Source organism: Dermochelys coriacea, chromosome 26, assembly GCF_009764565.3.
Source record: "Dermochelys coriacea isolate rDerCor1 chromosome 26, rDerCor1.pri.v4, whole genome shotgun sequence".
Taxonomy (NCBI): domain Eukaryota; kingdom Metazoa; phylum Chordata; order Testudines; family Dermochelyidae; genus Dermochelys; species Dermochelys coriacea.
In genome coordinates this window covers 14,753,461-14,779,221 of record NC_050093.1, presented here as the reverse complement: position 1 = coordinate 14,779,221, position 25,761 = coordinate 14,753,461, and the positions used below count along the sequence as shown (strand labels likewise).

Here is a 25,761-nt window from a genome sequence, read left to right as displayed (position 1 = left end):
GAGCTGAGAGAGGGTGGAGACAGGTATTTGTACTTGGTGTGAGGATTGCAGATATTCTGGGGAGGGGCTCTGTATAATCAAAGAGCTGATTTAGACTCAATTGAGAGTCATTATATGTGGTAGAACTGAAATCAGTGATACCTAGGTCTAAGTGTTAGACCTGCTTTGGGACAGTGTCTCTGGTGCAAAAGACACCAGCAGTGAGGCTCCCAAACTAACAGCTGAAATTACTGAGAGCTGTATTAAGTGGAGGGACCCGAAGACATCTCACCAATTATCTGGCAAGGTGACTGGTAGAGAGGACTGGAGTGGAGAGTTGCACAGCAATCAGCCAGCAGGTGGCTGGCAGAGAGGTGCAGCAAGCGAGTGCCCAAGCAGTGGAGCAAGGTGCTTTCCTACCCTCTCCGCCAAGAGTGGGAGGTGAACTCTGCAGATGCACCTCTGAACTCTGGGCCTGCACTGACCAAGGACAGCAACTGTGAGTGGGGTGAAAAGAAGGGACAGACACATTAAAGGAACTTTTAGTTGCTGGACTTAAGAATCCGAAGGAAAAGGACACTGCCCAACTTACTTGGGGGTGGGTATTCTGCTCATGGTTCATGTATATGAACCCTGTTTGTGGTGGTTTCCCAAATTAATGTCGTTACTTCCCTCCTTTTGTTAAAAATTTCATTGCTACACTCAGACTCTGTGCTGGTGAGAGGCACCCCAGGGGTGGTGTGTAATTGTCCCAGGTCAATGGGTGGGGGCTCGAGTTGGTTCTGTGTTGTATTGTTGGAAGAAGAACCGCTCGATACAGAACCCAGCCTTTGCTGCCAACTCTGACGGGCAGAGGGTTACAGTTGGTTGGACTCAGGCCTGCATGCTGTGGTGTGGATGCTGGAGCCCTGGGTTGGGGGTTTGAGTTCAAAAATTCTCAACCTTGGGTCAGCAGGCCATGTATCTGCCTGAGCCCTGGGTTCCCAAACCCAGGGTTCGCTGACTTGAGCTCTGCTAACATGAGGCTTGCACAGCAGTGAAGACACACTTAGTGAGAGCTGCACAAACACACACATTAGGCGCATAGCTAGCCAAAAGCTATTTTAGATAACATGGGGTTTGTCGAGACTGCAATAAAAGACCTGCAGCACGACCATGGCTGGCCAGAGTCAGCTGACAGGAGTTTGCGGGGCTATAAAATCACAGTGTAGATGTTCAGGCTTGGGCTGGAGCCTGGGCTCTGAGACCCCACGACAGGGGAGGGTCTCAAAACCCAGGCTCCAGCCCAACTCCATATGACTACACTGCAGTTTTTAGCCCTCCAGCCTGAACCCCACAAGCCCACGTCAACTGACCCGGGCTCTGACCCATAGTGTGGCAGGATTTTTATTGCAGTGTCGACACACCCATAAAGGCTGAGACACAAAACCAGGAAATTCAGAGTTCAGGCTCCATCACTCACATCATAAGAACAACATAAGAACAGCCATACTGGGTCAGACCAAAGATCCATATAGCCCAGTGTCCAGTCTTCCAACAGTGGCCAATGCCAGGTGCACCAGAGGGAATGAACAGAACAAGGAATCATCAAATGATCCATTCCCTGTCGCTCATTCCCAGCTTCTGACAAACAGAGGTGAGGGACACCATTCCTGCCCATCCTGGCTAATAGCCATTGATAGACTTATCTTCCATGAACTAATCTAGTTATTTTTTGAACCCTGTTATAATCTTGGCCTTCACAACATCCTCTGGCAAGGAGTTCCACAGATTAACTGTGAGTTGTGTGAAGAAAGTCTCCCTTTTGTTTGTTTTAAACTGCTCCCTATTAATTTCATTTGGTGACCCCTAGTTCTTGTGTTACGAGGAGGAGTAAATAACACTTCCTTATTTATTCTCTCCACACCCATCATGATTGTATAGACCTCACTCGTATCCCCCCTTAGTCGTCTCTTTTCCAAGCTGAAAAGTCCCACTCTTATTAATCTCTCCTCATACGCAAGCTGTCATTTTAAAAAGATGAGATACAGGCAGCGTGTACCAGAGGGAGTGCTGCCCTGGGTATGTTTGAATCTCTCTCAACCTGAATTTTTTAGGGCTGTCGATTAATCGCAGTTAACTCATGCAATTAACTCAAAAAAAAGTAATCGCGATTTAAAAAATTAATAGCGATTGATTACAGTTTTTATAGCACTGTTAATATCTTACCAATTGAAATTTATTAAATATTTTGGATGTTTTTCTATATTTTCATATATATTGTATTCTGTGTTGTAATTGAAATCAAAGTATATATTTTTTATTATAAATATTTGCACTGTAAAAATGATAAACAAAAGAAATAGTATCAGAGGGGTAGCTGTGTTAGTCTGGATCTGTAAAAGTGGCAAAGAGTCCTGTGGAACCTTTTAGACTAACAGACGTATTGGAGCATGAGCTTTCGTAGGTGAATACCCACTTTGTCAGATGCATGTAGTGGAAATTTCCAGAGGCAGATATAAATATGCAAGCAAGAATCAGGCTAGGGATAACGAGGTTAGTTCAGTGAGGGAGGATGAGGCCCTCTTCTAGTAGATGAGGTGTGAACACCAAAGGAGGAGAAACTGTTTTTGTAGTTGGCGAGCCATTCACAGTCTTTGTTTAATCCTGAGCTGATGGTGTCAAATTTGCAAATGAACTGAAGCTAAGGAGTTTTCCTTTGAAGGCTGGTCCTGAAGTTTTTTTGCTGCAGGATGGCTACCTTTAAATCTGCTTTTGTGTGTCCAGTGAGATTGAAGTGTTCTCCTATAGGTTTTTGTATATTGCCATTCCTAATATCTGATTTGTATCCATTTATACTTGTACGTAGGGACTGTCCAGTTTGGCCGATGTACATAGCAGAGGGGCATTGCTGACACATGATGGTGTATATTACATTGGTGGACGTGCAGGTGAATGAACTGTGATGGTGTGGCTGATCTGGTTAGGTCTTGTGATGGTGTCGCTGGTGTAGATATGTGGGCAGAGTTGGCATCGAGGTTTGTTGCATGGATTGGTTCCCGAGTTAGAGTTACTATGGTGCGGTGTGTAGTTGCTGGTGAGAATATGCTTCAGGTTGTCTATGGGCGAGGACTGGCCTGCCTCCCAAGGCCTGTGAAAGTGAAATCGTATTTTTCAATTCACGTCATACAAGAACTGTTGTGCAATCTCTTTGCCATGAAAGTGCAACTTACAAATGTAGATTTTTTTTGTTACATAACTGCACTCAAAAACAAAACAACATAAAACTTCAGAGTCTACAAGTCCACTCAGTCCTACTTTTGTTCAGCTAATTGCTAAGACAAATAAGTTTGTTTACATTTACAGGAGATAATGTTGCCTGCTTTTTATTTACAATGTCACCAGAAAGTGAGAACAGGCATTCCCATGGCACTTTTGTAGCTGGCATTGCAAGGTATTTACGTGCCAGATATGGTAAACATTCCAATGCCTCTTCATGCTTCGGCCACCATTCCAGAGGACATGCTTCCATGCTGATGACGCTTGTTAAAAAAAAAATACGTTAATTAAATGTGTGACTGGGAATTTCCTTGTGGGAAAATTGTATGTCCTCTGCTCTGTTTTACCTGCATTCTGCCATATATTTCTTGTTATAGCAGTCTCGGATGATGACCCAGCACATGTTGTTCGTTTTAAGAACACTTTCACTGCAGATTTGACAAAATGCAAAGAAAGTACCAATGTGAGATTTCTAAAGATAGCTACAGCACTCGACACAAGGTTTAAGAATCTGAAGTGCCTTCCAAAATCTGAGGAGAGGGTGTGGAGCGTGCTTTCAGAAGTCTTAAAAGAGCAACACTCAGATGTGGAAACTACAGAACCCGAACCACCAAAAAAGAAAAAGAGAATTGTGTGATCATGGGAGACTTTAACTTTCCAGATATAGACTGGAGGATAAGTGCTAGTAATAATAATAGGGCTCAGATTTTCCTGGCTGTGATAGCTGATGGATTCCCTCACCAAGTAGTTGCTGAACCGACTAGAGGGGATGCCATTTTAGATTTGATTTTGGTGAGTAGTGAGGACCTCATAGAAGAAATGGTTGTCTGGGACAACCTTCGTTCGAGCGATCATGAGCTAATTCAGTTCAAACTGAACGGAAGAATAAACAAAACCAGATCTGTGACTAGGGTTTCTGATTTCAAAAGGGCTGATTTTCAAAAATTAAGGACATTAGTTAGGGAAGTGGATTGGACTGAAGAACTTATGGATCTAAAGGTAGAAGAGGCCTGGAATTACTTTAAGTCAAAGCTGCAGAAGCTATCGGAATCCTGCATCCCAAGAAAGGGGAAAAAATGCACAGGCAGGAGTTGTAGACCAAGCTGGATGAGCAAGCATCTCAGAGAGTGATTAAGAAAAAGCAGAAAGCCTACAAGGAGTGGAAGATGGGAGGGATGAGCAGGGAAAGCTACCTTATCGAGGTCAGAACATGTAGGGATAAAGTGAGACAGGCTAAAAGTCAAATAGAGTTGGACCTTGCAAAGGGAATTAAAATCAATAGTAAAAGGTTCTATAGCCATATAAATAAGAAGAAAACAAAGAAAGAAGAAGTGGGACCGCTAAACACTGAGGATGGAGTGGAGGTTAAGGATAATCTAGGCATGGCCCAATATCTAAACAAATACTTTACCTCAGTCTTTAATAAGGCTAATGAGGATCTTAGGGATAATGGTAGCCTGACAAATGGGAATGAGGATATGGAGGTAGATATTACCATATCTGAGGTAGAAGCGAAACTCGAACAGCTTAATGGGACTAAATCGGGGGGGCCCAGATAATCTTCATCCAAGAATAACAAAGGAATTGGTACATGAAATTGAAAGCCCATTAGCAAGAATTTTTAATCAATCTGTAAACTCAGGGGTTGTACCATATGACTGGAGAATTGCTAACATAGTTCCTGTTTTTAAGAAAGGGGAAGAAAAGTGATCTGGGTAACTATAGGCCTGTTAGTTTGACATCTGTAGTATGCAAGGTCTTGGAAAAAATTTTGAAGGAGAAAGTAGTTAAGGACATTGAAGTCAATGGTAAATGGGACAAAATACAACATGGTTTTACAAAAAGAGAGATCATGCCAAACCAACCTGATCTCCTTCTTTGAGAAAGTAACAGATTTTTTAGACAAAGGAAATGCAGTGGATCTAATTTACCTAGATTTCAATAAGGCGTTTGATACGGTGCCACATGGGGAATTATTAGTTAAATTGGAAAAGATGGGGATCAATATGAAAATTGAAAGGTGGATAAGGAAATGGTTAACAGGGAGACTACCAGTGGAGTTCCTCAGGGGTCAGTTTTGAGACCAATTTTTTTATTACTGACCTTGACATAAAAAGTGGGAGTGTGCTAATAAAGTTTGCGGATTACACGGAGCTGGGAGGAATTGCCAATTCAGAGAAGAACCGGGATATCATACAGGAGGATCTGGATGACCTTGTAAACTGGAGTAATAGTAATAGGATGAAATTTAATAGTGAGAAGTGTAAGGTTATGCATTTAGGGATTAATAAGAATTTTAATTATAAACTGGGGGCGCATCAATTAGAAGTAACGGAGGAGGAGAAGGACCTTGGAGTATTAGTTGATCTTAGGATGACTATGAGCCGCCAATGTGATATGGCTGTGAAAAAAGCTAATGCGGTCTTGGGATGCATCAGGCGAGGTATTTCCAGTAGAGATAAGGAGGTGTTAGTACCATTATACAAGACACTGGTGAGACCTCACCTGGAATACTGTGTGCAGTTCTGGTCTCCCATGTTTAAGAAGGATGAATTCAAAGTGGAACAGGTACAGAGAAGGGCTACTAGGATGATCCGAGGAATGGAAAACCTGTCTTTTATGAAAGGAGACTCAAGGAGCTTGGCTTGTTTAGCCTAACCAAAAGAAGGCTGAGGGGAGATATGATTGCTCTTTATAAATATATCAGAGGGATAAATACCAGGGAGGGAGAGGAATTATTTAAGCTCAGTACCAATGTGGACACAAGAACAAATGGTTATAAACTGGCCATCAGGAAGTTTAGACTTGAAATTAGACGAAGGTTTCTAACCATCAGAGGAGAGAAGTTCTGGAACAGCCTTCCAAGGGAAGCAGTGGGGGCAAAAGACCTATCTGGCTTCAAGATTAAGTTTATGGAGGAGATGGTATGATAGGATAACATGATTTTGGCAATTAATTGATCTTTAACTATTCATGGTAAATAGGTCAATGGCCTGTGATGGGATGTTAGATGGGGTGGGATCCGAGTTACTAAAGAGAATTCTTCCCTGGGTATCTGGCTGGTGAATCTTGCCCACATGCTCAGGGTTCAGCTGATCGCCATATTTGGAGTTGGGAAGGAATTTTCCTCCAGGGCAAATTGGAAGAGGTCCTGGGAGTTTTTTGCCTTCCTCTGCAGCATGGGGCACGGGTCACTTGCTGGAGGATTCTCTGCACCTTGAAGTCTTTAAACCATGATTTAAGGACTTCAATCGCTCAGACATAGGTGAGAGGTTTATTGCAGGAGTGGGTGGGTGAGATTCTGTGGCATTCTGTGTATTGTGCAGGAGGTCAGACTAGATGATCATAATGGTCCCTTCTGACCTTAATGTCTATGAGTCTATGAGAATTTAGCTCCACGTGTTCTCATCTGCTCCCCAGCCCAGCGATGGTTGTTTAGAAACACCCTTCAGTTTCTCTTTAAAGTTTTGTCCGGGATGTCCTGGGCAGTGCTGGTAGCTGTTCAGAAGGGTTTTGCCAGGTGGAGTGAGTGGCACTGCTTTTCCTCTCTCTTCAGTCTGCTGGCATTTTGGTCTCCAGAGGGGTATGGGCCCCGACCTGCCAGCAGTCTGTGCCAAAGCTTCCCTCAGGGCTCAGCAAGCCCTATGTGAATCCAGTAGCCATTAGATGGGTCACTTGGCCCCCCGCCATCCCAAAGTCTTAGTATGAGGGAGAAGGGAATGAATAGTGATAGAGGCCTGGACTTACTCTCTGGTGGGGAGAAGGACTCTGCCAACTCTCCGCTGAATGTCCGACAAGACAGTCTGAGAAGGAAAACTCCCTCCAGCTCTCCTATTGATGTTGTTTCCTTTAATTGAATAATTAAATATTAATTGAGGCAAAGAAAGCCCCAGAATTTCTCTATAGCCTAGGGATGCCAACTTTCTCATTGCAAAAACCAAACACCCTTGTCCCGCCCCCTGCTCTGAGGCCCTGCTCCCACTCAGTCCAGCCCCACCCCCCTCCATTGCTCGCTCTCCCCCAATCTCACTCATTTTCACTGGGCTGAGGCAGGTGGTTGCGGAGTGGGAGGGGGTGAAGGCTCTGGCTGGGGGTGCAGGCTCTGGGGCGGGGCCAAGGATGAGGGGTTGGGAGTGCAGGAGGGGGCTCAGGGCTGGAGCAAGGGGTTGGGGTGTTGGAGGAGGTGTGAGGTGTGGGCTCCAGGAGGAAGTGTGGGTGCAGGAGGGAGCTCAGTACTGGGTTATGGGGTTAGGGTGCAGGCTCTGGGAGTTAGCTCAGGGCTGGGGCAGGGGTTGGGGTGTGGGTGTATGTGCCGGATGCGGGATCTGGGAGGGAGTTAGGGTGCGGGAGTGGTTTACCACCTGGGGGACGGGATTCGGGGTGTGGGCTCCGGCCGGGGGGGAGGCACTAACCTCAGGCGACTTCCAGTTGGCGGCGCCGTGGGGCTAAGGTAGGCTTCCTGCCTGCCATGGCTCCGCGCTGCTCCCAGAAGCGGCCTGCATGCCCAGCCCCTAGGTGGAGGGGCCAGACAGCTCTGCCTGGTGCTCACAGGCACTGCCCCCATAGCTCCCATTGGCCGAAAACTGCAGCCAATGGGAGGTGTGGGGGCATTGCTCCAGGCGGGGACAGCACGCGGAGCCTCTCTGGCCCCTCCGCTGCTTCTGGCAGCCACAGTGCCTGCCCCCCCCTTCAGTTGTGAGAATTCCAGCCTGCAACCCCAAGGGCTTCTCCAAATGGAAAGATGGCATTTGGGAGCAGCTTGTCCTTTAGGGAAGGCTAGCTTACACACAGACAAATGGCTGGCAAGCACAGGGCCGTCCCTAGCTATTTTGGTGCCCTATGCAGCCCCCCCGCAGGGGCGCTGTGTAGAGCCCCAGGCCTCCTGGGGGGGAGGGGCTGGCTACTTCCTGTGGGAAGTGGAGTGATCTGGCCCCAGCCTGCTTCACTGCACTTCCCACAGAAAGTGGCCAGCCTCCCTCCTGCCCGCGGAGGCTTGGGGCCCTCCTATCCGTGGAGCCCTGGGGGCTGGCTCCCAGGCTTGAGGGAAAAGGGGAACCTGTAGAATTGATCAATTAAATTGTTTACTTTATTAATATAACTTCATAAGCAAAGTTTTATGAATGAAACAACATTCATTCATAAAACCGGTTACCCCAATAACTGGCTAATTGAGTTTCACTTTCAACCCAATTGCTGCTTAAATCGCTGAAACTTACACTGTTTCAACATTCAGAGTAGCAGCCGTGTTAGTCTGTATTCGCAAAAAGAAAAGGAGTACTTGTGGCACCTTAGAGACTAACAAATTTATTAGAGCATAAGCTTTCGTGAGCTACAGCTCACTTCATCGGATGCATTTGGTGGAAAAAACAGAGGAGAGATTTATATACACACACAGAGAACATGAAACAATGGGTTTATCATACACACTGTAAGGAGAGTGATCACTTAAGATAAGCCATCACCCACAGCAGGGGGGGGAAAGGAGGAAAACCTTCCATGGTGACAAGCAGGTAGGCTAATTCCAGCAGTTAACAAGAATATCAGAGGAACAGTGGGGGGTGGGGTGGGGGGGAGAAATACCATGGGGAAATAGTTTTACTTTGTGTAATGACTCATCCATTCCCAGTCTCTATTCAAGCCTAAGTTAATTGTATCCAGTTTGCAAATTAATTCCAATTCAGCAGTCTCTCGTTGGAGTCTGTTTTTGAAGCTTTTTTGTTGAAGTATAGCCACTCTTAGGTCTGTGATCGAGTGACCAGAGAGATTGAAGTGTTCTCCAACTGGTTTTTGAATGTTATAATTCTTGACGTCTGATTTGTGTCCATTCATTCTTTTACGTAGAGACTGTCCAGTTTGGCCAATGTACATGGCAGAGGGGCATTGCTGGCACATGATGGCATATATCACATTGGTAGATGCGCAGGTGAACGAGCCTCTGATAGTGTGGCTGATGTGATTAGGCCCTATGATGGTATCCCCTGAATAGATATGTGGACAGAGTTGGCAACGGGCTTTGTTGCAAGGATAGGTTCCTGGGTTAGTGGTTCTGTTGTGTGGTGTGTGGTTGCTGGTGAGTATTTGCTTCAGATTGGGGGGCTATCTGTAAGCAAGGACTGGTCTATCTCCCAAGATCTGAGAGAGCGATGGCTCGTCCTTCAGGATAGGTTGTAGATCCTTGATGATGCGTTGGAGAGGTTTTAGTTGGGGGCTGAAGGTGATGGCTAGTGGCGTTCTGTTGTTTTCTTTGTTGGGCCTGTCCTGTAGTAGGTGACTTCTGGGTACTCTTCTGGCTCTGTCCATCTGTTTCTTCACTTCAGCAGGTGGGTATTGTAGTTGTAGGAATGCATGATAGAGATCTTGTAGGTGTTTGTCTCTGTCTGAGGGGTTGGAGCAAATGCGGTTATATCGTAGCGCTTGGCTGTAGACAATGGATCGAGTGGTATGATCTGGATGAAAGCTAGAGGCATGTAGGTAGGAATAGCGGTCAGTAGGTTTCCGATATAGGGTGGTGTTTATGTGACCATCGCTTATTAGCACCGTAGTGTCCAGGAAGTGGATCTCTTGTGTGGACTGGTCCAGGCTGAGGTTGATGGTGGGATGGAAATTGTTGAAATCATGGTGGAACTTCTGCTCACTGTTTGTCATTCATTATACTTGTCCATGTTGTAACTCAAACTCCATTTCAGCTTCTCCCAAACTCCATTTTAAAATGCTCACTCCATTTTGTAAACCCTGTTGCCACCTTCATTTTGCAAAACCCTGATGTAATCTTATTAGTGTAGTTTAGATGTGTGAATGAGGTATGTATGGATGATGGAATTAACATCCAGCCCCAGCCTGTCCTGATGAAATAAAGCGTAAACACCCAAGGGCTGAAGATGCAGACAACAGCCCTGACGAAGCAAGAAGAATCCACCCTAAAAAGAAAAGAACAAAAGTACAATTGAAGAAACATCAAAGCCAGGTCCCAGGCTGAAAGTCATGTCTGCAATTGACGGGTGATCAATCACACCGAACCGAGAGGCAGCGTGACACAGCAAGACCTATAGACTCTGGATTCAAACTAAAGCCTACAGATAGGATGGGTGAGATGGAAGAGTTAGAAGGTAACATTCTGCTGCCAACATGGAAGGGCCTCGGTGCCCAACAGAGACCCAGCCCTTCCTTGTGCCTGGCTTTCCTGGCCAGTTAGGCGCCACAAGCTATGAACCCACACCACGAACTCAGGCTACATTCAGGACTAGTAACTATACAGCAGCTGCAGAACATTTGGGGGGGGAGGGGTATGTATATACATAGGTATTAGATATTGGTTATTGGTCATAAATCAAATTGTGTTATAATAAACGTGACATCCTGTCTTGTCCCCTGAAACGATCCTTTGTAGTTTTGTCTGCATAACAACCCACCCCCCAGCACTCACCGGTGGCGCGACTGGGAGCCAGGGAAGCAGAGCTTGCTGGGGCCGGGTCAGCCTGGCTGCAATCTTCAGGGGAGTGGGGTTGGGGCTGGGGCAGAGCAGGGGCGGGGGCCTGGGGAAGAGCCAGAGCAGGGGCTGGATTAGCATGCAGCTGCGCAGGGCACCAGGAAATTTGGTACCAAATTTCCTGGTGCCTTACGCAGCTGAGTGCTTTGTGTATGGGTAAGGTCAGCCCTGGGCAAGCAGCAGCAGGATGCTGAGCCCCAGCATAGAAGGTCGGCATTAAGGCTGCAGCACCTGTGTACCAAGCAACATACTCAGGAAGCTGGAAAATTCAAAATGAGGAACCAATTCAGCAACACTAAGATCCGTCCTCCTTGCACTTTGCTATTGAATGGCTGAATATGCATGGCCGGTGGGGGAAAGGTCGGTTCACACAAAGCGTCTGGCTCGTGTGCTGAATGGACAGCTGCTGGTCCATCCTAGGACGTCTAAAACCAACAGACGTGAGCAGCCTGTAGGGGCTTGCTAGAATCGCTCCACCAGACATTGGCAGAGTGGTCACGAGCAAAATGGAATGATTAGGACAGGTTGAAGATGCCAGACAACATAGCCACACCATGGCAGTTTGCCACCTGAAATTGCAAAAAGCTTCCTAGTTGCAATGAAACTGCTCAAAAAAAAAAAAAATCACAGACAGCTGCATGGCTGGAAATGTGATGCCCACTGCTCAAAATACTCACCAAGGACATCAAAATGCACATGGACTTTACCTTCCCGCAGGTGCGGAGAAGCAGTGGTTGACCTAGAGATGTTTAAATTGCCGTTGAACAAGAGTTAGCAGGCCCAAAGCCAATATCCGGCAGTGGGATTATTCCAAAAACTCTCACACTTGTGACTGTGGTGAAACACAGAGCTTGGAACATCTGTTGGTCTGCTAGCTCCTGGAGGAACCGTGCACCATCGGAGATCTCACTAGGGCTACAGACCAGGACGTATCATGTGCCAACACTGGAAAAAGCCTAAGATTGTGGTGGAAGGACACAAGAAGGAGAACCGGCTTACTGCTCACAGAAAAGTCATGTACCAGGGATTAGAACCACACCTTTCGATACTGGAGATATCAGCCAGCGGTTTTACCTGCAATGGAATTGCCTCCCTCTGCAGTCTGCTCCCATCAGAAATAAGCTTGGCCATGTTTAGAAAGATGGATTGATACAGCTGTTTGCCTACTACTGCTTTGTGTGACTGGCAAGGTCTCTCTCCTTTCTCTGTATTTATAACTGCAGGGAAGCATTGTAGTTTTGCTCCTCAAACTCAGAAATGTTAAATATCAAAATTTAAGCAATGCCATGAAATGTGGGTACATGATAATAGGCCCCTTAAAGGTATGCAATGGTCCATAATAAAATAAGCTTGGCAGAAGCATGAAGGAGAAATTGACTGTCAAATATTTTTGTTGAAACCTGCGTTTCGAAATAACGTCCCGTCTGCCTTAGAGAACTGCTTGGGATCAGAAAGTTCCTATTTATTTTTTAATACAAAAGTAATCTGTTCTCGTGTTTCCACCAATAGCAGTTGCTATCCTACTGCCCCACTTGCTGGCCTCCAACTGCATCAGCACCACAGGGTCCGATTTCCAGCTAGTCTAAATCGGCGGACTTCAGCAGAACTATGGCAAGGTACAGCAGCTGGCCTGGTGCTCTCAGATGAGAAGGAAAATAGGTCTGATTCTCTAGTGCCCTGCACCTTGGCCCCACTTTTCAGTGCTCACTGGCCCCCACTGCTCAGCACCCTTTTATGCCCCCAAATCGGTAGCCAGATTTTCAAGCTCACTTGTTGAGCACTGAGCTCTTTTGAAAAATCTGACCACGTGTGTCAAAATAAAGGTGCTAAATGCAGGCCCCTTTGAAGATCTGACCCCTTGTGCTGTCATTACCACCCATGGAAAAAGTGGAGATTCAGCTTTGGCAGCATTTTGCATCCACTCTGCACGTGTGTAAACGCCTGCACATGGGACATGGCAGTGGAGATTCAGCTCAGTGACGTGGTGACTAAACCTTCCCTAGCATGTTTTAGAAGAACAGAGCAGTTCTCCCATCCCATATTCCAATGTGAGTAAGTATACCTTGCCTCTACACCAGAGGTGAAAGTAAGCTGGTACGCCCCAGTACGGCGTACTGGTAAGAGCCAGTGCACTGTACTGGGGCAGCCGGGCTTCCCCGGGGGCAATTTAAAGGGCCTGGGGCTCCCAGCAGTGGTTGGAGCCCCAAGCCCTTTAAATTGCCTCCAGAGCCCCGCTGCTGGAGCCCTGGGGTTGCGTCTGCAGGGCTCAGGCAGCTATTTAAAGGGCCTGGGGCTCCCCTGCTTCTACTGCCCGGGCCCTTTAAATAGCCGCTGAAGCCCTGCCGCCACTACTCCAGGGCTCTGGCGGCTATTTAAAGGACCAGGGCAATAGAAGCAGGGGAGCTGCAGGCCCTTTAAATAGCTCCCGAAGCCCCAGGCTGCTGCTGCTACCCCGGTGGGTGGGGGCACTTACCTTACAGAGTGGGCTGGGGCTGGCTCTGACCCCCTCAACCCCGCCCCTTCTGCCCTAGGCCCTGTCCCTTCCGGGGGCCAGAGGTGGCCCCAGGGTACCGGTAAGTCACTCGACTTACTTTTACCCCTGCTCTACACTCTCTGTCATCCCAGCTGAAAGAAGTGCTTTCAGTTCCTATTCCAAACATCATGGGAGGTTGTCATAAATATAAAGGGAAGGGTAAACACCTTTCAAATCCCTCCTGGCCAGAGGAAAAACCCTTTCACCTGTAAAGGGTTAAGGAGCTGGGATAACCTCGCTGGCACCTGACCAAAATGACCAATGAGGAGACAAGATATTTCAAAGCTGGTGGGGGGGGGAGGGAGAGAAAAAAAGCTCTCTCTGTCTGTGTGATGCTTTTGCCGGGAACAGAACAGGAATGGAGTCTTAGAACTTAGTAAGTAATCTAGCTAGAGATGCGTTAGATTCTGTTTTCTTTAAATGGCTGAGAAAAGAAGCTGTGCTGAATGGAATGGATATTCCTGTTTTTGTGTCTTTTTGTAACTTAAGGTTTTGCCTAGAGGGATTCTCTATGTTTTGAATCTAATTACCCTGTAAGGTATTTACCATCCTGATTTTACAGAGGTGATTCTTTTACTTTTTTTCTTCAATTAAAATTCTTCTTTTAAGAACCTGATTGCTTTTTCATTGTTCTTAAAATCCAAGGGTTTGGGTCGGTGTTCACCTATGCACATTGGTGAGGATTTTTATCAAGCCTTCTCCAGGAAAGGGGGTGTAGGGTTTGGGGAGGATTTTTGGGGGAAAGACGTTTCTAAATGGGCTCTTTCCCTGTTATATATTTGTTAGATGCTTGGTGGTGGCAGCAATAAAGTCCAAAGGCAAAAGGTAAAATAGTTTGTACCTTGGGGAAGTTTTAACCTAAGCTGGTAAAAAATAAGCTTAGGGGGTTTTCATGCAGGTCCCCACATCTGTACCCTAGAGTTCAGAGTGGGGAACCTTGACATGGTGGCAGAGCAGTGGGATTAACTTGAAATCATTTTGAGATCAATTCAAGATTTTTTGAACCAGAAGCACAGATTTTAAAAGGAAATATTTTTTTCCCTTGGGATTGCTGGAAAGCAGGTTTTAAGCTGAAAGCAGTTAGAGGTTTGTTTGTTTGTTTTGTATCTGCTTGGGAGCCAGAGCAGAGACAAAAGGGAATTGTCTTTTGTGAGCTGGAGTTTTCTCTACCTAAAGACAGGGTAGTTAACCTCCTGCAGGGAAATTCACAGGTCTTCACAAACCTGAAGTTGTTTTTTATCTAAGAGCAACTAGAGGGATTTTTCTGTCTATTTGCCTGGAGACAAAGGTGTTAGCCTACAGAAAAATGCTTAAAAAAACCCCCTGACAATCACTATCAGAGAACATAGGTTTCCGGTTACAGCACAGCAAAATTTTACAAGCCAAGTTTGTTTGTTTTATTTCTAACTCTCAGGTGTAAAGTCAGTTGAAAACAGAGAGACAAACATGACAGAAACCAAGACACAACACAAATTGGAGTTAACCAGACTGGAGGCAGCGAAAGAGGCAGAAAAAGCCCTAGAAGCTGCCCACAGGAGAGCTATGGAGGTAGAAAAGAACCAAGAGGCTGCCCACAGGAGAGCTATGGAGGCAAGGGAAAAAGAAATGGAGGAGAAGGAAAAAGAGAGGAAGCGTGCACTGGAGATGGAGAAGGCAAAGGCTCAGCAGAATATACCAACAAACCCTAGCAATCCTTCTCCAGGTATCACTTCCCAGCCCAGAAAGTTTCCCACCTACAAGGCAGGTGATGATACAGAGGCCTTCTTTGAAAACTTTCAAAGGGCCTGCCTTGGGTACAGTATCTCTACAGACCAATACATGGTAGAGCCGAGGCCGCAGCTCAGTGGACCCTTAGCTGAGGTGGTGGCTGAAATGCCTAAGGAACACATGAACAAGTATGAATTGTTTAAAACCAAGGCGAGAGTCAGAATGGGGCTAACCTCCGAGCATTCCCGTTGGCGGTTCAGAGCGCTAAGGTGGAAACCAGACGTGTCATTTACCTGACATGCCTACCACATTGTGAAACATGGGGATGCCTGGATATCAGGAGCAAGTGTTAAATCTCCAGAAGATTTGCCCTTCCTAATGCAAATGGAGCAGTTCTTAGAGGTGTTCCTGAGGAAATAGAAAGATACATCCTAGATGGAAAGCCCAAAACTGTAGTTAAGGCAGGGGAGATTGGAGCCAAATGGGTGGAGGTGGCATAAAAGAAAAAAAATGGTCGCAGTTGGAGTGGATACCAGAAGGGACAACCTCAGACCACACCCTACTACCAGGGGCAGCCCAAGGCCCCAACTACCCCCCAAGGAACCCTCCAGACATCTTATCGTCCCACCACACCGTTCTCCAGCAACCCACCTTGCCCCAGTGACCCGTCAGCTGGACGATGTTTTAAATGTAATGAGCTGGGGCATGTAAAGGCCAACTGCCCCAAGAATCCCAACAGATTACAGTTCATTACACTGGAATCACACCAGAGGTCCTCAGTCCCAGATGGCTCCCAGATACCCTCGGAGCGGAGGGAAACTGTGAGTGTGGGCAGGAAGAAGGTCACCGCGTGGAGGGACACCGGAGCACAAGTGTCGGCTATCCATGCTTCCTTAGTGGACCCCAGTTTAATCAACCCAGAGATCCAAGTGATGATTCAACACTTCAAGTCAAATTCTTTCAATTTGCCTACAGCCAAGTTGCCTGTCCGGTACAAGGGCTGGTCAGGAATGTGAACTTTTGCAGTCTATGATGATTATCCCATCCCCATGCTGTTGGGGGAAGACTTGGCCAATCATGTGAAGCTAGCCAAAAGGGTGGGAAGGGTCACCCGCAGCCAGGCTAAACAAGCAGTCACACCTAGCTCTGTTCTGGAAACTTCTACCAGGACCTGATCAGAGGTGATGGACCCAGACCCCAGGCCAATGTCTGCTACAGCAGTAGTGGATTCAGTCCCATAGACCCAGACAGAGCCAGTCCCAGAACCGGAACCGGTGGAACAACCAGCACCGGACCCATTGCCAGCACTGAATCCAGTACTTGCAAACCCAACACCAGAGGGCCCCACCGAACCTGAACTGGCAGCAGCCAATAACCCTACACAAGAGGCTCAGCCAGAGCCTGAACCCCAACATAGTGCACCAGCGTAGAGTGGTTCACAGTAAACAGAAACAGCCCCATCCCCTACATCGCTTCCAGAGGGACCAAGCATAGGTCCACAATCCAATGAGGAACTGATATCTCCAGCATCAGGGGAACAGTTCGAGACTTAACAGGAAGTGGATGAAAGCCTCCAGAGAGCTTGGACAGCGGCACGGAGCAACCCATCGCCTCTCAGCTCTTCTAATTGATCCAGGTTTGTTGTAGAAAGAGGACTTTTATACAAGGAAACTCTTTCTGGTGGATACTAGGAAGACTGGCATCCTCAGAGAGAGTTGGTTGTTCCAACTAAGTACCGGGTCAAGCTCTTGAGCTTAGCCCACGATCATCCTAGTGGCCATGCTGGGGTGAACAGGACCAAAGACCGTTTGGGGAGGTCATTCCACTGGGAGGGAATGGGCAAGGATGTTTCTACCTATGTCCAGTCTTGTGAGGTATGCCAAAAAGTGGGAAAACCCCAAGACCAGGTCAAAACCCCTCTCCAGCCGCTCCCCATCATGAAGTTCCATTTCAATGAGTAGCTGTGGATATTCTGGGTCCTTTTCCGAAAAAGACACCCCAAGGAAAGCAGTACATACTGACTTTCATGGATTTTGCCACCCGATGGCCGGAAGCAGTAGCTCTAAGCAACACCAGGGCTAAAAGGGTGTGCCAGGTACTAGCAGACATTTTTGCCAGGGTAGGTTGGCCCTCCAACATCCTCACAGATGCAGGAACTAATTTCCTGGCAGGAACTATGAAAAGCCTTTGGGAAGCTCATGGGGTAAATCACTTGGTTGCCACTCCTTATCACCATCAAACAAATGGCATGGTGGAGAAGTTTAATGGAACTTGGGGGCCATGATATTTTAATTTGTAAATGAGCACTCCAATGATTGGGACCTAGTGTTGCAGCAATTGCTCTTTGCCTACAGAGCTGTACCACATCCCAGTTTAGGGTTTTCACCATTTGAACTTGTATATGGCTGTGAGGTTAAGGGGCCGTTACAGTTGGTGAAGCAGCACTGGGAGGGATTTACACCTTCTCTAGGAACTAACATTCTGGACTTTGTAACCAACCTACAAAACACCCTCCGACCCTCTCTAGCCCTTGCTAAAGAAAACCTACAGGATGCTCAAAAAGAGCAAAAAGCCTGGTATGATAAACATGCCAGAGAGCGTTCCTTCAAAGTAGGGGACCAGGTCATGGTCTTAAAGGCGCTCCAGGCCCATAAAATGGAAGTGTCATGGGAAGAGCCATTCATGGCCAAGGAGCGCCTGGGAGCTGTTAATCATCTCTTAGCATTCCCCACCTCAAACCGAAAGCCTAAGATATACCATATTAATTCTCTAAAGCCCTTTTCTTCCAGAGAATTAAAGGTTTGTCAGTTTACAGCCCAGGGAGGAGATGATGCTGAGTGGCCTGAAGGTGTCTACTATGAAGGGAAAAGTGCTGGTGGAATGGAGGAGGTGAACCTCTCCATGACCCTTGAGTGTATGCAGCAACAGCAGATCAAGGAGCTGTGCACTAGCTACACGCCGACGTTCTCACCCACCCCAGGACTGACTGAACGGGCATACCACTCCATTGACACAGGTAATGCTCACCTAATTAAAGTCCAACCTTACCAGGTATCTCCTCAAGCTAAAACTGCTATAGAACGGGAGATCCAGGATATGTTACAGATGGGTGTAATCTGCCCCTCTGGCAGTGCATGGGCATCTCCAGTGGTTCTAGTTCCCAAACCAGATGGGGAGATACATTTTTGCGTGGACTACCATAAGCTAAATGCTGTAACTCGCCCAGACAACTATCCAATGCCACGCACAGGTGAACTATTAGAGGAACTGGGACAGGCCCAGTTCATCTCTACCTTGGACTTAACCAAGGGGTACTGGCAGGTACCGCTAGATGAATCCGCCAAGGAAAGGTCAGCCTTCACCACATGTCGGGCTGTATGAATTTAATGTGCTCCCTTTCGGGCTGCGGAATGCACCCGCCACCTTCCAAAAACTTGTAGATGGTCTCCTAGCGGGATTAGGAGAATATGCAGTCGCATACCTTGACGACATGGCCATATTTTCGGATTCCTGGGCAGAACACCTGGAACATCTACAAAAAGTCTTTGAGCGCATAAGGGAGGCAGGACTAACTGTTAAAGCTAAATAGGCCTAAACAGAGTGACTTACCTTGGATACCAGGTGGGTCAAGGAACTATCTACCCCCTACAGGCCAAAGTGGATGCTATCCAAAAATGGCCTGTCCCAAAGTCAAAGAAACAGGTCCAGTCCTTCTTAGGCTTGGCTGGTTATTACAGACGATTGTTACTGCAATACAGCCAAATCGTCACCCCACTAACAGACCTAACCAAAAAGAAACAGCCAAATGCTATTCAGTGGACTGAAGAGCGTCAGAAGGGCTTTAACCAGCTTAAAGCGACACTCATTTCTGACCCTGTACTAAGGGCCCCAGACTTTGACAAACCGTTCCTAGTAACCACCGATGCATCCGAGCATGGTGTGGGAGCAGTTTTAATGCAGGAAGGACCGGATCAAGAATTCCACCCTGTAGTGTTTCTCAGCAAGAAGCTGTCTGAGAGGGAAAGCAACTGGTCAGTCAGTGAAAAAGAATGTTACGCTATTGTCTACGCTCTGGAAAAGCTACGCACATATGTTTGGGGACGGCGTTTCCACCTGCAAACCGACCATGCCGCGCTACAGTGCTTCATACTGCCACGGAAAATAACAAAAAACTTATTTGGTGGAGTTTAGCTCTCCAAGATTTTGATTTCGACATCCAACACATCTCAGGAGTTTCTAACACAGTGGCTGACGCACTCTCCCGTGAAAGTTTCCCAGAATCAACTGGTAAAAATCGTCCTTGAGATGTGGAAAATATTGTTAGTATTTATATACTTGGTAGTATATTTAGAGGTGCATGTGTCTTATTAACTCTGTTTTCTCCTAGAGCTCCAGGAAGAAATCACAGCCAGCGTTTCACCCTATCTGTGATTGGGGAGGAAGGCGTGTCATAAATATAAAGGGAAGGGTAAACACCTTTCAAATCCCTCCTGGCCAGAGGAAAAACCCTTTCACCTGTAAAGAGTTAAGAAGCTGGGATAACCTCGCTGGCACCTGACCAAAATGACCAATGAGGAGACAAGATACTTTCAAAGCTGGAACAGGGGGAGAAACAAAGGCTCTCTCTGTCTGTTTGAGGCTTTTGCCAGGAACAGAACAGGACTGGAGTCTTAGAACTTAGTAAGTAATCTAGCTAGAGATGCGTTAGATTCTGTTTTCTTTAAATGGCTGAGAAAATAAACTGTGCTGAATGGAATGGATATTCCTGTTTTTGTGTCTTTTTGTAACTTAAGGTTTTGCCTAGAGGGATTCTCTGTTTTGAATCAGATTACCCTGTAAGGTATTTACCATCCTGATTTTACAGAGGTGATTCTTTTACTTCAATTAAAATTCTTCTTTTAAGAACCTGATTGCTTTTTCATTGTTCTTAAGATCCAAGGGTTTGGGTCTGTGTTCACCTAAGCAAATTGGTGAGGATTTTTATCAAGCCTTCCCCAGGAAAGAGGGTGTAGGGTTTGGGGAGGATTTTGGGGGGAAAGATGTTTCTAAGCAGGCTCTTTCCCTGTTATATATTTGTTAGACGCTTGGTGGTGGCAGCAATAAAGTCCAAGGGCAAAAGGTAAAACAGTTTGTACCTTTGGGGAAGTTTTAACCTAAGCTGGTAAAAATAAGCTTAGGGGGTTTTCATGCAGGTCCTCACATCTGTACCCTAGAGTTCAGAGCGGGGAAGGAACCTTGACAGAGGTGTTACACATCTCCTGCAGTTTAGTGGTGCATGAAGTGATTACTGTATATAGCAGTTTGCAAAGAGCTTTGGTAAGGCAGTGTTAATTATTATACATAGACAAACAAAAACAACATTTCACAATTGCAGTAAGACTTCACTCCTTACACTTCATTATATTCATTCACACTGCACTTTCCTGCTGCCAGGAGACTTCAGTAACACATTACAATTCATGCCTCGTCACACCTGTTAGTGTTTCCTAAATGAGACCCTTAAGTATATCTAAAGGAGCCAACGTGTTTGCCCATTTAGCCACCACAGAGACCATATTTAATAGATACTTTCTAAGGCTATAAACCTCTAGTCCAATGGAATTGGAAGCACCTTAGACAAATACATAGGAAGAAAACAAAGTGTCCCCAGGTTCACATTTTTATTTTCACGTGATCCTCAGCCTCTCGATTTATAGAGCACCAAGGGACATTTCATCACAGCACCATGCACCTTTCTCTTGGTGGGCTCACAGCGAGTGAATGACAGAGTATAACAGCCTGCCTCCATGAGGCTAAGATTTCCAGGGGCTGACTGTTTACTCGCTAATGCCAGACTCATGAAGCTGCCAGATTTTACCTGCTTCTCCACTGGACAGTGATGGCAGCTAGTCTCTGCCAAGGAAATCCTGCCATGCAGGTGGGTAAGGTTGCACGTCAGCATGGAACTGGCATCTCCAGCGCTCCCCACCTCACTGAGCAAACACACTACTCCAACATCTTCGACAGGAACCAGCTCCTGATGCATTGGGTTTATCAGAACAATGGGCCAGGGCACGTGATTTGCCAACAGAGGTCAGCAGATGAAAAAAGGGGAAGATTAGAAAAAGCGTTTGGAATGGAGGAATACCCACCTCATTCCACCACAGCTAACAAACAACACCAACAGAGATTATGACTGGTGTGATTTTGGTGTGATACTGGAGCAAAAGTTTGGAAGACCAGAGAGCAAAACCGAAGCTGTAAGTGAGAAAATTAACACGCTCACCTTGGATACAAGAGAACAAGCTGGGTCAGACCTAAAGCACACATTCAGCAAACCAGTGAGAAAAGGAGGTACACCCAAGACTGCAACAGAGAAATTAGATGATATGGATAATCAGACATACATAAGAACACCTTGATCTCCAAGTAGACAGGGAAACTCCTGTAAATATCTTGCACAGTGGATGCTCAGAAAGCAGAGAATGAGATAATTGAAACTGAAAGGACACACTGGAAAAAAAAAAAAACATTGTGAGACTATATAACTCCCTCGACTAATAGCAGGTTCTGGTGCTGCTATTCCAGTCTCTGCCTGAAGCCTCTTTCCATGCAGTATATGTAATATATATATATTTATTTGAGAAGGGATCCCAAGGAGAAGAGCAGAGCTTAGAAATGCAATGCTTGCCTTCCTACATGACTCCTCTGAAGGCCACAGAGGAAGAAGCAAGAGCAGGATTTGTTGGCACTGGAAACCAAGGCATGGCAGCGGCTGGAAAAGTAACTCTTGTGTCCTTTGATGGAGTCGTTAGGCTCTTGTAATGAATTCACATACCAGGAAGTGGCAGTAACATAATTCAGTAGTAAGCTTCAGAACAAAAAGTTGTTACTCCTGATTAGCCACTTGGGGGCGCTGAACACCTTCAGGTGTTTCAGAACATGCCTGATGGGATTTTCATCTAGGCTGACCAGTGACCAGACAGCAAAATCAGGACAGGGGGTGGGGGGTAATAGGAGCCTATATAAGAAAAAGGCCCAAAAATCAGGACTGTCCCTATAAAATCGGGACATATGGTCACCTTAACCATAACATACTTGCAGAAAGTTTCTTTTTAACCCTGTTATCTCAGGACTCTGCCAGGAGAAAGACCCCATTACAAGTGGGATTCCTCAGACTAGAGTAGTGGTTTGTAGTAACTCTGCCAAACTAAGCCCATGCTAGATGACGTAGAATTCACCACCTCCCATTCACGTCACCTGAGGCTGCTCTGAGCCCCAGCTAAGACCCCCGGTAAATCAGAGCATGCATGTGTAGAGCTGGTGGCCAGAGAGAGACACTGACCTACTACATTAGGGTCACTGGTGTAGCTCTTACAGCAGCAAAATCAGTGAGAATCCCTGCACTGATCTTCAGTGCTTAGCGAACTGGCCTCACATTGTCCAGCTGCAGGGCTATTGGAAACCTAATCCTGAACTGCAATTAAATACATTCATTCAAAATAATAGCTTGACAAGGAACCTTAAATACTGCACTGGGACTCTGAAAACAGACAAGACATTTTCAAGTAACTTCTAAGAACAGCCTAAAAAACAAGTCCAAAGCCCTCTCAGCCAGTCACAAGTTCCTCAGAATAGCATGTTGTTCTACAATCTCTAACATCATGCTAACTCACAAGACAACTCTCACCTTTGTGCCCAATTTTCTCCACCTTCATAGCCCTCAGCAACTGCCATTAGCAGAGCATGTGTGTGAGCAAGAATGCTGGCCACAGGTCTGGGTGAAGCTTGCCCAGGGTTCTGAACAGTAACCGCTGTATACTTTGACCCATATCTAATTATACAGTGGCCATAAATAGATCCAGTGCTGGAGCCTTCGAATTCCACCTGTCCTGCTGGGAGGGAGCTCTCTGGTTTGTTTTCACAGGGCCTCAGGGCTGCATGGGGAAGTTTAGAACTTGTAGTGCTGTAATGGGATGTCTACATGGAAATCTGTCTACAGCACCCTATCAAGGAAAGCATCTTGAGCTACTTCAGTGCATCTACACTTCACCAACAGGTGTGCTGGCACCCAACAGTTACAGTCAACTCTTTTGGAGCTAGAGCATGCGGGTCTGGCCTTGAGAAGTTGTGGATTGGCTTGAGACTAGTCTGTTTTCCAACTTGTGTTCTTTTCAGCTCCAGAAGAGGTGTATCAAGAGCAGAGAAAGCAGCACCATGGAGCAGGAATTAGACCCAAGGCCAGGAGAAAGCACATGAGAATGGAGCAGCTTTCTCTGAAACACATGGGGCTCACCTGAATAAGGCACTTGTTTAGGATGACCACAGGCCCCTTAGAGCACAGGCCACCAGGGCTCCTTGGACTCAGGGTGGGAAGCATGCCACTCGGCCAAAGGCTGCCCAGTCTATTCTCCTGGCAGAGAGAAAGTTGATTTGCAATGAGGTGAAGGCCCCTGTTCAGTGGAATTAGATAGCTCTAAATGGGTAAGAAAGTGGATAAAACAGTGACCATGCCCCCTTATGCAGCGAGAGCCAGCTTCCCCAAAGGTCAAGGGACATTTGGGCCCATATCTAGTTTAGACAGGACCCCTTGAGTGTATGCAAGGCACAGTTCAGCGTCCTAGAAGCACTGCTCCGTGCCTCAGGCAGCGTGGTATTTGTGCAGAAATAAAGGAGGGGGCAATGCAGGCAGCATTCCTGCAGCAGGAATGCTTCACAGGAGACACTTGGGGGCCAACCAGGGGAGGGAATGCCTTTCATCTTTAGGGATTTAGTCCAGTCTGCTGGTAACATGATCCTGCAGAATTGGATGAGCCTGAGAAGGCTGGATATAAGGCCTAGTAAGAGACAAATGGAGCTTGTCTCTTGGGAATGTGTGGCTAGGTCACCTGTCCATTTGGACACAATTTCTCTATCCCTTACCTAGAACAGCATTTGTTAATACTCCCACCTCTGCCCACTCCTGATCTGGAAGGCTCAGATCCCACAGAGACTGTGCTGTTAAAATAGTCACCAAAATTTCTAGTCCCATTCCCTGTTTCCTATCACAATATGCAACAATGACCTGGCTGCTTTGAGAAGCCTGCAGTGAAAAGCTGCGCTCTTCTGTTATCGCCCCAGGAACAGGCAGTGCTGGCATGGTCAGCACAAGAGAAGCGGCCTGTAAGCCTGAGCTTAGCCCCTTCAATCCCAGCTCTAGTGGGGGGGGGAAAAAAACAGAGCCTGAATTCAGTTTTTTTTTTTTTTTTTAAAAATAAAAACCAACGCACAAAAAGCAATGGCTGCAGTTGAGAGAGGATGGAAGTTGGAATCCCTGGGCCTGACCCTTCCTCTTACAACAGTGACTAGGGTTACTGAGCAACACAGGGGTAGGGTCCAAGTCTGGTTTAACTTGTACTCCCACAACAACTTGGTACATGCATCTACTGTCCCATCAAAGGACCGGGGAGAAGGGTGAAGTAAAATGGCAGGTGATTCTCTCTGCCACCTTTGTGTTGATGCTTTTCTTGCTTCCATCCTCTTTTCTAGCCTCCGGCCACATGAGTCACAGCATCTTAGACTCAGGCCTGGCCTAGGATTTAAAGGGGTGCTGTTAGCTAGATGGGAGCCAAGACCTAGGTCATGTGACGGTACAACTTGCCTTGTCTTGATTAGACTTTCAAAGGTGCTGGTTAGTCCGAGCCAGCTGACACGATCCGACACTGCACCTTTAAATCCTCGTCTAGCTGAAGCCTTGTGGGGACAGATGCAGATGAGCTGCGTGAGGTGAGCTGCGTAAGTTACATGTTGGTAAGCGGCTGTTTGAACTAGTGCAACACACACAAAGGGAACAGAAAGTATCAATCACACCACTTCAGACTCTTGGACACTCTCACCTCCGAAGTTGTCCCTGCACTCCCGAGAGCTCTGTGGGCTTCAAAATCCCCAGAGGCAGAAGTTAGGCAGCACAGGACACTAGCCAGAGTTCCTGGGGGAGGGGGGGGGGGTCACTGAATTAGAGAAGAGGGTTTGTTCGAGGGAGCTGAACCAAGGGTTAGAAGGAGAGTCCAGATATACCCTTCGCCAACACTGCACAAGGGAAGGATGGCTAGGGGGCAGGCAGAAATTCCCATTTCTAACATGCAGGAGGCATTTCAGTCGGAGCAGTAGTTTTGAACGCGGCACCACTTGCAGAAGCTGAGCAACTCCCAAGATCCCACAGCTGAGGTGGCAAAACGTCTTAGTTTCCTGCCAACTTTAAGACTCTGCATCTTTAACCCTTTCAAGGCCTTGAACTTGCTCCCACTGAAGTCAGTGGACAGGTTTGGCATCGAAACAGACAGGAGCAGGAGTCGCATCTCCTCCTAGTCCCACCAGTGTGATTAACCCCGCTGAAGTCAGTGGAGTTGCACCAGTGCTTACACCCTATGTGAGGACAGGCAGTACCGTTTGCTGCTCATTCCTGCAGCAGCATCCAACCACCTTCTCGCAAGGTGGGACCAGCCTGTTCCCAAGAGAGCGATTCCTCACCAGCCCGGGACATAGTGCTGGGTCAGCAGATCCTCATCACATGTGCTTCCTTAAGTGACAATGCAATCATCACAAAGCATACGCACCGCAAACACTATTTGCTTAGTATTGAGCACTCCTGATGGGCCTCTTCCTCCTCCCGCCACAGTCCCAGAGATCACACAGACCCTAAACACTCTACCCATTTTGCACCATCTTGGGCAGTTTTATTGTAGACCACCTAGATGCTTCCAACTAGACCAACGCAGCCTTTGGAGAGATCCATAGGAGCTTCCACAGACAGTGTCATGTTGGGATGGGAGGAGCTTGG

General features: G+C 46.8%; 1 protein-coding gene and 1 long non-coding RNA gene across 2 annotated transcripts in view; both read left to right on the top strand.

Moving 5' to 3' along the window:
- Nucleotides 1-25,761, top strand: part of KANSL3 (KAT8 regulatory NSL complex subunit 3) — a 142,936-nt gene that overhangs the window by 90,933 nt on the left and 26,242 nt on the right. The window lies entirely within an intron of this gene.
- Nucleotides 13,196-24,183, top strand: LOC122457571. Its single transcript, XR_006277179.1, has 2 exons — nt 13,196-13,391; nt 20,208-24,183. It is a non-coding gene; the product is annotated as an uncharacterized LOC122457571 (long non-coding RNA).